Consider the following 13249-nt stretch of genomic DNA (forward strand, 5'->3'; position numbering starts at 1 on the left):
GTAACATTTAACTAAAATACTGTCTTGTTCTTCTAGATGGCCCCCAACTAATCAGAGTAATAAAAGAACTTTTCTGACGGAGAGTCCACAGGTTTAATCAAAGATTTGGTGACACAGGCCACCTTCTAAGAGACTGTACAAAAGCTACTTGAGATGGCCAGGAAATCAGTGTGCAACCTTATTAATATCCAGCCCCAGTAGTGTCTGGTGCATTAAGGGGTCACAGGATTCCATTGCATTTTAGAATGGATTCGAGATTTGATGGCCTTGCCTTCTCAGAATATTTTTCCACATCTTAAACTCTATATTTTGTGTCAAGATCCAAGCTCATCAAAAGTCATGACTGATTTAGCAATAAAAACAATTCATTTATCTTTATTTAGTTAACTTATCTGTGCAGGAAGAATAAATTACAGACTTGTGCCAGCCAAGATCTTCACGCAGAAGGTTATTTAATAGGGATGTAGTGGATAAATAGGGTAGATGTAGGCCTAACTGTTAAACAACAAAAAAATTACTCTAACTTAAGAAAGTTAAATTTATTAAATTACTAAGATAGCAGGCAGAAGTGAAAGACATGTTGAACCTGCTTTGACAAAGGCTAGGAACAAAGGCTGCTCTGTGTCTTCAGCATCTGAAGCTGTCAAATCTTCTCTGAAGTAGCAACATTAGTTATCCTAGCTCCAATAACCTTCATTCTCTATGTGATTGTCTTCTAGTTTCATATTTATAAGAAAAAGAATTGGGTTTGCCCAACTTAGATCAGATGTCTTTATCCTTGATTAATCATCCTGGCAAGTGTTTTTTTAAAACAGGACATGGTGACACAGATACAGACACAGATACAGGGTAGAAATTAAGGGCTGAGCCACGGCCCTAATGCATATTATTGCAGTGGGATATTGACATGGTTGGAGCATGTTCTCTTCAGGTAGAGGTGCATTGCCAAATTCCTCTTGGGAAGTGGCTTAACCACTGTTGGATTTGTTCTATGACAAAACCAAGAAGTAGAGTCATAGCTGCTAAGTTGATTTGGTCAGCAAAATGGTAATACGCCAAATCCTGCAGGCTTGACCTTTGACTAGGATTCAGTATTAGAGTTCTTTCCTCTTTCCCTCTCCTCCAGCTTCTGTTGACAGAAAAAGATGCCACATTTTCCTTGCTTCATATGAAGTTAGAGCTGATTTCTCATTGACTTAAGCACTTTCATGTTTAGCTCATTAGATGTAGGAAGCCTACATTTTGTTGGCTCATTGCTTACACTAGGAATTAGAAAATTTGAGACAATTATTTGCCGGAAACTGCAAAATCATAGCTATCTCTTCTACTCAAAATGGTATATTATGAACATTAACCTATTCCAACATCTTAAAACTTTCAAATCATCCCCTTTTGTAAGGTGAAATAATCATAAAAATAAACATGTAAAACCTCCTTTGTATAGGAATATCAGGAAATATATGTGTCAAAGTATTTTAGTTACCTGTTGATTCATAATATATTATTTCAAAATTGGCTCAAAAAAACCCAAACATTTATTATCTCACTCTTTCTGCAGGTCAAGAATCCACGTACACTTAGGTGGGTGCCATTGGCTCAAGGTTACTCATGAGGTTGTAGCTACGGTGCCAGCTGAGACCACAGCCTCATTTGAGGGCACAAATGCACGAGGAAATAATTCCAAGCTTCTTCACATCATTGTTGGCAGGATTCAGTTCCTCATGCCTGTGGGACTGACAACCTCAGTTCCTTACTGGCTGATGGCTGGAGGCCTCCCTCTGTCCCTGCCACTTGCCTCTCTTCATAGGGAAGCTCACAGCATGCCAGTTGGCTTTCCTCAGAGTGAGCAAGTGAGAAAGTGAGAGGCAGTGCCAGGACAGAAGCCACCGTCTCTTTGTATCCTAATCCTGTAAGCACACTCTGTATTCATCAGAAGTGAGTCACTAGGTTCAACTCATACTCAAGAGGAGGGGATTATATAAGGGTATGAGTTCCAGGAAGCAGAAGTCACTGGGAGTTCTGTTAGAGGTTGCCAATCACATCAGGAAAAAACAATTCTGTGCTCCCATTAGTATAGGAATTACAGGTATATTCTGACATTTGGGAAACAGAAGAAGGAAATAAGATAAAGCATAATAAAGTAACAACTTTCAAATTGAGGAGAGACTTTGAGAAAAAATGAAAGGAGTTTACTATTATGATTCTATAAACCAGGAGGAAAAGTTGTTTGATTGCTAAGACAGATTTTCATTGGCAAGTACGAAGAATTTTATATTTATATCAAATATTCATTAGGCTACAGATTTTTGCATGAGTTTTAAGAGTGTGCCTACTTACCCTCTACAATAGGTGGCTGACCAACATGACTTGTGGTCATCAATCCAAAGAGTTACATAAAGATACTGTCAATATAGAAAGCCTTGTAAAGATAAACTAAATGACAAATTAAGGAAAATGTGAAAAAAAATAAAACAATTTTAACAAAGAAAGCTTGTAAAAAAAGATCCATAGAAAAAAATGCAACAGTTTAAACAATTTACATTATACAAAAGCAAAATATTTTGAGGCAAAGGAATTCAAGAGCTATTGGGCTCTTTCAGCTTTATAGGAAACTGGCCAGTTATACCTTCAAATGAAAAACAAAAATAATCAAATTCCATAAAAATGAAACTGGATAGATTATATTTAGATATATTAATCTTAATGAACTACAAGTGGTCTCTGACTTAAAAGATTTTCAACTCTACAATGGTGCAAAAGCAATACTCATTCCATAAAAACTATACTTCAAATATCCATACAACCATTCTTATTTTCAACTTCAGTACAGCAATTAAATTACATAAGATATTCAACAGTTTATTATAAAACAGGCTTTGCATTATATGATTTTATCCAATTGTGGTTAACAAAAGTGTTCTGAGCACATTTAAGGTAGGCTAGGCTAAACTATGATGTTTTTTTAGATTAGGCATATTAAAGGCATTTTTAACTTATGATGTTTTTGACTTATGATGACTTTATTTGACATAACCTCATCATCAGTCAAGGAGCATCTGTAATCTGATAACAGATATCCAGAATGATAGCTGTATAGGATGGGTAGAATAGTTGAGATATAAACATAGAAAAAGAAAATGAACAGACATTGAAAGAACAACTTAAAATATCTAATTTGGATATGTAAAATCAACATGGTATAATATATTTTACCTAAGAATTGGAAGATGGTCTGGTAGTTATCCTGAAGATTCATATTTCAGAGGACAGGAAGCTCTCTTTTGTTTCTTATTTAAAGAGAAGGAATAAATAGGTAAAGCCAATGATACTCTGGTGCCCTATCTTGGAAATATAAAAAAAAAATTTAAGAAATCAAACATTTTCAATCATATCACCAGAGGATTTGTAGAAACAGAATGACTGAAAGCTTTAAAAAGTTGTCAACAAACCGGTGATTGGCCACTTGCAATTGCAAGTATAGATGATAGGGAATGAATTGCTTCCTGCTACATAAATCAAGGATGATATCACAGAGACATCACTTGTCTGAGCCTTCAACAAAATATATGAGGTCTGTCCGGAAGGTATCCAGCCATGTAATAATGAAAAACAGAGACATTTATTGAAGATGATACAACATCCAAGAAATGTCGTACATAGGGCAAACACACCTCAGTCCTCTTCAAAGTAGGTACCTTGGTACCTCACACAGTTCTCCCAGTGTCTCTTAACCTAACCTGTACATGTTCAACAATCTCAGGTGTTGTTGCAGCCCTTCCAGAACATGGATCACTTTCAACAGATTCTCGACCATCTTTGAAGCATTTGTGCCACACTTTTATTTGTGCTGCATTCATTGCATCATCCTTGAAAGCTTTCTGAATCATCCAAACAGTTTCTGTGGAGGAATATGCAAGCTTAATGCAAATTTGATGCAGATTCATTGCTTTACTTGTTCAATCATTTTGAATGTGACAGCCGCACAGTACACAAGGCTCACTCAATGGTGTCTAGTGCTTCCCTGACTAGTATAGTGAAGTCAGCATTGTTCACGCATGCACATCCCAGTCCACTCTCCTTGGCTGCCAGGTTACATCCATGTTGCACAAACTGTTCTCCTTATACTAACAATGGCTGGATACTTTCCGGACAGACCTCGTATGAGCTTGCTGGAAATACCATGGTCTCAAAGAATTCTAGGCAGAGATTATTATGTGCAAGGGTGGCATTTGTACTCTGTTTAATCATTTTCTTTTTGAAACACTCTCCTCTCTTGGTTTCCATCATTTCACACTCTGCTTGTGTTCCTCATTATCCCTTGTTCCACAGGTATTTCCTGTTTTCCCTATTTCCAGTGGATGGACTTTAACGTGCACCTCCGGTCCCTTGCCTGACCCCTTAATTACTCCTCCCCATGAAGAAGATATCAGATTGTATTGATGATTGAGAGTCATTGGTCCATATTTCATGTCAATCATCCTTGATCACTGAGGATTTGAATGCCTTTTCTCCTTTCTCCACCAGACAGCCAGTGGGGGCAGAGAGCTGAGGTTAAATATTCAGTATCAAGTTTACTCACAGGAAAACTTTCCTAAGACATAAATGGAAGGTGTGAGAGGAGCACAAGCGACCAGGACATTCTAATTGATCCATTTACCCCCCACGCTACTTTCAGAGTTTAGCAGCAATTAAGATGATGCTATAGTCTCTCTCTGACACTCTATTTCAGAATTGGTTCCACACTGGACAAGGAAAAGGGAGTATTAGATACCAACAATCTAAAATCTGTGCCATTTGTATTTTATTTGTAATTATTTTTTGATTTGGCATGAGAAGATTTGGTGGCTGATTGGATGTAGGAAGTGAGGGAGAGAGAATTGGAATAACTCTCAGATTCCAGAAAACAGACTATAGAAGTGGCAGGATGAGACAGACATAATGATTCTGTTTGAGTTTAAGGTATCTGTGGGGCTTCCTCATAGAGAAGTCAAGTAAAAAGTTATAAAAGTTACACAGCCTTTGTTATGTGAGGTGCCTAAAGTTTATTTCAGAGTACACAGTTTATTATAAATCAACAAAAAAGGGAAGTCTATTTGCAGGTTAATAGAGACAACACAACATAATCAGAAGTAGCACCACTTTCGTCAAAAGATCACCAAATCTCAGGAGAAAAACAATTTTAGGAATCAGAAATATTAGAGTCATTTCAGTAATTTTAGAATGTATAGTGTGAGAATAAGGAATAATGACCATAATTTATTGATATATTTCTTTAAGATGAAGATATAGTAGTCTCTTCCGTCTCTTCTCTGTCCTAATCTCAACAGCATTACTGTTACATGATTAACTGAAAAATGTCAGTGGTTTGAAGGCCTAAATTAAATTTTAGCAGTCTAAGCAAAGGAGATATTCTAGATTGTAATTTAATGTGTAAACTCTGACAGTGGGAAGCATGCCAGCTTTTAGAAAATAATTTATGACTCAAAAGCAAGCAGAAAATGGCCCAGTAGGTATGTGAAAGTATTAGCTACTAAGATAAAATATAGTTTCCAAGAGGAGTGTATTTGCAATGGGTGACAACCTTTCTTGTCATTTTTCTTCTAACAAATGTGTATATGTCTGTAGTACTTTATCATTTAGCTAGTTCACTAAAAGTTACACACAATGTGTCACATTAAGCGGCCTAATATATGTCAAGCCAAGCTTCTGTAAGTTTTCAAACATGAAAGCCCAGTTTGATATTTCACTGTGCTGACAAACTTGTATTCTTTACAAACAGCATAAATAAAATCTGTAGGACGTTAAAGTAGGTAGTGAGAAATCATATCCAACTGGGGGCTTGTGGAAGGCTTCAGAGGGGAGGTCAAACTTGACCTAGACCATCAAGAACTTTGACAGATGAGGTTATGGCATAAAGAAAAGGTGTTTCTCAAAGTACATTAAACTTAATGAAGTGAAATTGGGTATTTTGAAACCAGTTTTTTCTCTCTCCATGCTACCTTAACATTGTGTGTTTAAGTCAGCCTCACCTCCCAAGAACTAGTGACCCAAATAAAAGTGAGCCCCCAGGACCTTTTTGGGGAATTCATGGCAGTCATTGAGGGCCCTACTGATTTCTTCCTTACTTGCTCCAGGCTCTGACTCCTAGCTCTGTCTCTTCTATGAAGATACATTTTTTACCTTTTCAATTTGGGTATCTACATTCAGTCTCCTGAGTTTTGGTTATCAAGTCTCCTGAACGATTTTTTGACATTTGATTGATACTCAATTCTGTGACATTTTTCACTCTAGGCTATCTTGTAGAATGAATGGCTTTGGGACTCTCACTTCCAGTGCCAGGCTTGGTTGGTAAGCCCAACATGGACCCACATGGTGAAGAATATAGACAACATCAACCACTGAAACTATTTTTGTTTTATTGCTATTTTAGTTTCTTCTGGTAAGAAAACAAATACTTATTCATTGGAGGAAATTTGGACAAAAAGGGTATGTATACAAAAGAAGAGAAAAATCACCTGCAATTCTACCACTCAAGATAGACACTGTTCACTTATTTTTCTAGTCTTTTTTCTATCTGTGTGTTTATATACAAATTTTTAAAAATAAAATTGTGTTCAGAGTGAATATACAGTTTGTATCTTCTTTTTAAATCCTTATTTTATCATGATTGTTTTCCAGTATCATTAAGTAGTCATGGATAAAACTGCTTTTGAATCGCTGAATATTTCAACAAATATTAATAAGTATAATATGATGAAACTCTGTTATTAGGCATTTATGTCATTTTTCTATTTTCCACTATTGTACATGAAACTCTAATATCCAGTGGCCTATGTATTGCAAGTCACTTTCAAAGAAATATAGATATAAAGGTAAATGTAACTAGAAAAACATAATTCTATACATGCATCTTGGAGACCATTCACAGGGAAGCCATTCATAAGCCACTGCAAATTTCTGAAACACCCACTTTATCATCCCAGGCTCCAGCCTGGATCTTGAGCAGTGTGGTACTCTGACTGGGATTTAAAAACCTCTTTTTCTCATTAGCCAGAACCTCAGTAATTGTGGGTCCAATTTCAATAGGCTGAGGCAAACCTGTATCATTTCTGGCTACCTGGGGTCTATGTTTTAAACTTCGTTATTGGATCCTGTTCTTTGTCATCCAGGAAAGAAACCACTTTTCCTTCCTCAGCCTTTGTCATCTTCCCATTTGGGGAATTTTGTGAGTCTCAATGAAATCCAGTGCTACTTTTTAATTCCTAATTACAGATCATCAAGCTGTGAACTTTGGCCTGTCTGAATCTCATACACTCTCTCTTGGGTATTGATCTGTGGTATATTTTTTCTTCTAGCCTAACATGAATACTACTAAGTATTTTTCTCTAGTTTGCTAACATATTCAACCAAGTCACTGTTCCTCAGGCCATACCATCAGCAATTCTCCAAAGAGAAATACTCTTTGTGGCTTTGCATCCATGAATTTAGTTGCAGGACTTTGTATATGCCAGGACTTCCACACTTTGATGCTGGCATTCTCTGCCTCTGAAATAGTCAATTCACTATTTGGGTGGCTTTTTCAATTATAGTTCAAGGTGTAATTTCCCCAATAACTGGTTACAGGTTTTGCAGGGGTTGGTTAGCAGAAGATTTAAGTAAGTATTTTTGAGTTACGATAGAGTTCTGCCTCAAAAGTTCCCAGCATTCACTTTATATACATACATATATATATGTACACACACATATATATTTGTTTATTTGCAGTTCCATGTTTTTAAATTATTTTTAAATTTTTTATTTATTGATTATGGGTACATAATAGTTGTATGTATTTATAGGGTACATACATGTGATGTTTTGACACAGGCATACAATGTGAATTAATCAGATCAGAGTAAATGGGGTATCCATCACTTCAGGCATATATCATATCTTTGTGTTAGGGACATTTCAATTCTACTCTTTTAGTTATTTTAAAGTATACCATAACTTATTGTTCATTATAGTTACTTTGTTGTGCTATCAAATATTGTTCATTCTATCTATCTAACTGTATTTTTGTACCCATTAACCATCCCCACTTTACACCCCACTCCCTGCTACCCTTCCCAGCCACTAGTAGCCATCATTCTACTCTCTGTCTCCATGAGATCAACTGTTTTTAATATTTAGCTCCCACATATGAGTGAGAACATGTGAGGTTTGTCTTTCTGCGCTTGGCTTATTTCACTTAACATAATGTTCTCCAATTCCATCCATGTTGTTGCAAATGGTAGGATTTCATTCTTTTTGCGGCTGTATAATATTCTATTGTGTATATGTACCACATTTTCTTTATCCATTCATCTGCTGATGGACACTTAGGTTGATTCCATATCTTGGTTATTGTGAATAGTGCTTTAATAAACATGAGAGTGCAGATATCTTTTCCATATATTGAATTTTGTTCTTTTGTATATATATCTAGCAGTGTGATTGCTGGTCATATGGTAGTTCTATCTTTCGTTTTTTGAGGAACTTCCATACTATTGTCCATACTGTTGTAAATGCACTAATTTACATTCCCATCAATGTTGTACAAAGGTTCCCCTTTCTCAGCATCCTCACCAGCATTCATTATTGCCTGTCTTTTTCATTAAAGCCATTTTAACTGAGTGAAATGAAATCTCATTGTAGTTTTGATTTGTATTTCTCTCATGACTAATGATGTTGAGCATTTTTAATAGACTTCTTGGCCATTTGTATGTCTTCTTTTAAGAAATAATTTTTTAGATCCATTGCCTATTTTTTAATTAGGTCATTTGATTTTTCATATTGAGTTATTGGAGCTACGTATATATTCAAGGTATAAATCCTATGTCAAATGGGTAGTTTGCAAATATTTTCTCCCATTCTGTGGGTTCAATTTTAATTTTGTTGATTGTTTCCTTTGCTGTGTAGAAGCTTTTTAGCTTGATGCGATGCTATTTGTCCAATTTTGCTTTAGTTGCCTGTGCTTTGGGGGCATTATTCAAGAAGTCCCTGCCCAGACCAATGTCTTGAAGCATTTTCCTGTGGGGGCTGGGCCTAGAAGAAAGGATGGATGGATGAATGAATCGATGAAAAGGACATGAGTAGGGAGAATGAAGGGTCAGGTGAAAATACCCGCCTGAAGCTGCTTGTTTGCTGTGCAGAAAGGTCAGCTGAAAACAGCTGACCTGTATGGAAGTTGTTAAATAAATTAACAAATGGCCCTGACCCTTTGCATGTGTCCTTGGAAATAAATATGGGGAGGAACTTAGCAGAGGAGGCCATTTTGTCCTTCAGACTTAGGCCTCTCCTCTTAAGCATGATGTGTTTTGAGTAATTATTCATTCCTTTGCTACCAAGCTCAGAAGCAAAAAGCAGCTACAACAAGTGGTGACCCTGACGTGATTCAGGAATCCATGCATCCAGTAAGCGTTTTCGTCATCTGGACTACAAGGGGAATCATCCTGGTAAGGGACAGTCCTGCTGGCTGTTTTGGGAAAGGGACCCATGTGTGTAGTTTCAGAAGGGGATTTCTAACATGGGGCAAGAGCTGACGAAGATCAGCAACTCTATCTGCACACTTTGCAGCAGCTCTTAAAAGCTGCTTAGTGTTCTGTTGAACCAAAGGCCTTACAGCACCTCTTATGTGCAGTAAGGCAATATTGCCCAGATGCTGCTGTGTGAAACACTGATAGTTACAGAGTAAGAAAAATATAGACCATAAAGGATACCATAGAGCTATGTGGAAGGAATCCAAGAAAGAATGATATCACAAGCTTCAAAAGAACAAAGTCTTTCAAGGATTAGGGTGCTCAACCATGTCAAAAGTTACAAAGAAAGGAAGGGAAACACAACAACAGTGATGGTCCCTCTTGATTTGGCTATTCTAAGCTTGTTGGTGATGATAAAAGTTTCAATGTATCAGAAGATGGAGCGAGATAGTTGATTAGTAGTAAAAGATAAATACATACATACATACACATACAGAAAGAGTATTAGAAAGAGTAGGTATAGCCTATTTGCTTTAAAAGTTTGAATTAGAAGAGAGAAAAATAGGAGAAAAAGAAGTGTGATCTGAGGAATTTATATGGTTGGTAGGCAGCATTAAAGTTCACTTAAAAACATTTAGAACTCGGCTTAGTTTTTTTAGGTATTTTGAAAAACTGCTTTTATTCCTCAAAACAACGGTTTTTGGTAAATGTTCTTAAATATGCTTTAGTAAAATTTGTCTTGATCTACGAAATAAATAAAACTACATCCAGTAAGCAGCAAGTCTCCAGAATTTCTGCTGTCAGATAAGGGAAGAGAAAGAGTTTTTAGAGCAGTCAAAACTTAGAACTGGCTCACTCTCTTCCTCCTCAGGACCCTAAATATTAAGCAGAAAAAAATTTTAAGTATTTTGGATAAGAGTTCGTTGCATGAGCCAATTTTCATCTCAAAATAAAAATTAACTAAAATAATCAAACACAAAAAAGTTAAATACTGAACCCTGATCTTTTTAGGGTCAAAAAGGAAACAAAACAAACTAGGTATGACTAAAATGATAAATCCAACCATTTTGAGTTTAAGAAGAAAAATAAAATCTATAGTTCAAAGACAGCTAACTGAAAAAATTAAATAACAGGGAGGAAAAAAGCATTGGCTCTAAATTATTCTAATTAAACCTCTGACTTCAAACATATCTAGGCAATTAGCTGCCAGCTCAGTCCCTTGGGAACTGGCCACTAAATCTTTTGAAGACTCAGATATCTCCTCTACAAGACTGGAATAATGATAGCAACCTACCTTATGGAGCACTTGTGAGGATTAAGTGACCTAATCAAAATAATGTGAGATCCAGGTCTGACACAAAGTATGCACTCAACAAAAGGTAGATGGTGATGATTTCATTTCCTCAGTCAAGCTTCCTAGTTCACCTGATAATACAAAGGAAAAAACAAACCTAAGAGTAAGAGAGCTGCTTCCCAAGTTTATATAATTTTCTAACTAGCAGAGTTGCATCACTGCAGTCACTTGGACTGAATTTTCTCATATGCTATGATTCAAATATACTACACCTCTTTTACATACTATAAAATTAATGAATAATCATTAATGTCTAGAAAACAAGAAATTACACCAAATGATAAGAATCTTACTGTCTTCCATAATTGAGAGAAATAGTTGACAAAACATCTTTCTGTAAACCATTAAGCTTGAAAAAAAAAAAAGAGCCAGAAAATAACATTTTTCAAGTATTTGAACTTTATTTGGAACACATGAGTTGATTCACACAGATTTGAATAGTTTACATGTATTATCAAAATCAAAACTTGTTTTGGGCCGGGCGTGGTGGCTCATGACTGTAATCCTAGCACTCTGGGAGGCTGAGGCGGGTGGATCGCTCGAAGTCAGGAGTTCGATACCATCCTGAGCAAGAGCAAGACCCCGCGTCTACTAAAAAAATAGAAACAAATTATAGGGCCAACTAAAAATATATATAGAAGAAATTAGCTGGGCGTGGTGGCGCATGCCTGTAGTCCCAGCTACTCGGGAGGCTGAGGCAGTAGGATCCCTTAAGCCCAGGAGTTTGAGCTCGCTGTGAGCGAGGCTGACGCCACTCACTCTAGTCCGGGCAACAGAGCAAGACTCTGTCTCAAAAAAACAAAACAAAACAAAACAAAAAACTTGTTTTGACATTTTATTGGCCTACTATGTGAGAATTTTTAGAGTAATTCTTCATAAAATCTGATATAAACAATTCTTTTGGAAAATTGCCTCTTGAAATCTTGGCTTTTTTAAAAAATTAAAATACTATAACTCACTTATTAGGTTTCACTAAATTATGTGAACAGGTATATCTGCTCTCAGAAACACTTGAAAAATATATTCAAATGACTTAGAAAAACCAATAAAACATAGCATTGTCTCAAACAAATACAGAGCAAATTGTTTTAAAATACAAACTAAATACAAATTGAAAGCTAATAGATAATAAATGGAAGATACACCACTATTTCTGACTTGGAGTTTTTAAATGTACACTAACTTGGAATGTAGCACAAAATTTGTGGGGGAAAAGGTAATCTAATTTCTTAGAAAATATTTAAAGAAATATGCGTATCTTATGCTGTTTCCTCTTCCAATGTGAAGTACCCACCATGGGAAGGCAGTTTGAGAATGTTATTTATTTGGAAGTTTTAGAATTATTAATGCTGTTATTATTTTCAAAGTCACAAAACAAAAGGAAATGTATAAACATAGAATAGTTTTTATCATAAAATACTTGTATCATTTTATAAAATTATACTACAGCTTTAAATATTTTACTGACAGGCTAATTTTCTTAGTGGTAACATATATCTAATTATCTATTTTTTTGTCAATTAGAATATCTTAATTTTTAATTAAAATTTGTAAGTCACTTAGGAATAATAAATATTTTATTAAATGAGGTATACATTAACTAGTAAGTATAAGAAAATTAATTCATCTCACATGAAAATTTTGCTAAACTTTACAAAGAAAGATTTTATGTTCTAAAAGAGAATTAGCACTAGGCTAAGTTATTGACATTGGCTAGAGAATGTTAATCCTTGGAAATATTTATGTCAAATAAATGATTGTGTGATTTGTATATTAAGAGGGGGTATATTTCTGTGGGATTATATGACTTCTTAAAATTTCTTCCAATGCTATTATTATTATGTATTCCATTAAAGAAAGTGTCCTTGCTCCAAATGAAAGGAGGGGAGAGGAGATTATAAAGACATTAACATAATCATTCATATCTGGGAACTATATGATTAGATCTTGATCAAGTTAAGCCTTAGATATAACCTTAAGGCAGAACATTAGAGCAAGGTGGGCTTCAGTGAAAACACATTTTACATTTAATGATATAGTAACTCTAAAACAGTATCCTAAAAGATCAAGTCTTATAGGTATAACAAATAAGTAAAAATGAAAAACAAATACTATGACCAAATTGAGATTATTCTATAACACACACACACACACACACACACACACACACACAAAAATCACGGAGATAAAGCCCAATAATTTAGATCCCCTAACTATACAGATGAAGATTTTAGAAAATATTAGCCATTTACAAAAAAATTAAAGTGAAAGACACAAGGGTTATCAAACAAAATTTGAACTGGTTTAATTCCACTAGAGAAAAATACAAACATATGAGACATAGCAAATTATATACATAATTTTGCACAAATGCAGATTAGGCAATGGAAGAACT

The 13249-nt window shown here is 35.4% G+C and overlaps 1 protein-coding gene across 4 annotated transcripts in view; it reads right to left on the bottom strand.

The window, feature by feature from the left end:
* TMTC3 (transmembrane O-mannosyltransferase targeting cadherins 3) overlaps positions 1–13249 on the bottom strand; it is a 111308-nt gene that overhangs the window by 14661 nt on the left and 83398 nt on the right. For 2 of the 4 annotated variants that reach the window (XR_006735740.1, XR_006735737.1), the window contains 2 exons: positions 10795–10925; positions 9041–9066 (listed from right to left, as the gene is read on the bottom strand). The gene's annotated coding sequence lies outside the window, so the exon portion shown is untranslated. Of the gene's footprint in view, positions 1–3872; positions 3899–9040; positions 9067–10794; positions 10926–13249 lie in introns of those variants that run through there. The other 2 variants (XR_006735738.1, XR_006735739.1) reach the window with 2 other exon arrangements.

Source organism: Lemur catta, chromosome 6 (genome assembly GCF_020740605.2).
Source record: "Lemur catta isolate mLemCat1 chromosome 6, mLemCat1.pri, whole genome shotgun sequence".
Taxonomy (NCBI): Eukaryota; Metazoa; Chordata; class Mammalia; order Primates; family Lemuridae; genus Lemur; species Lemur catta.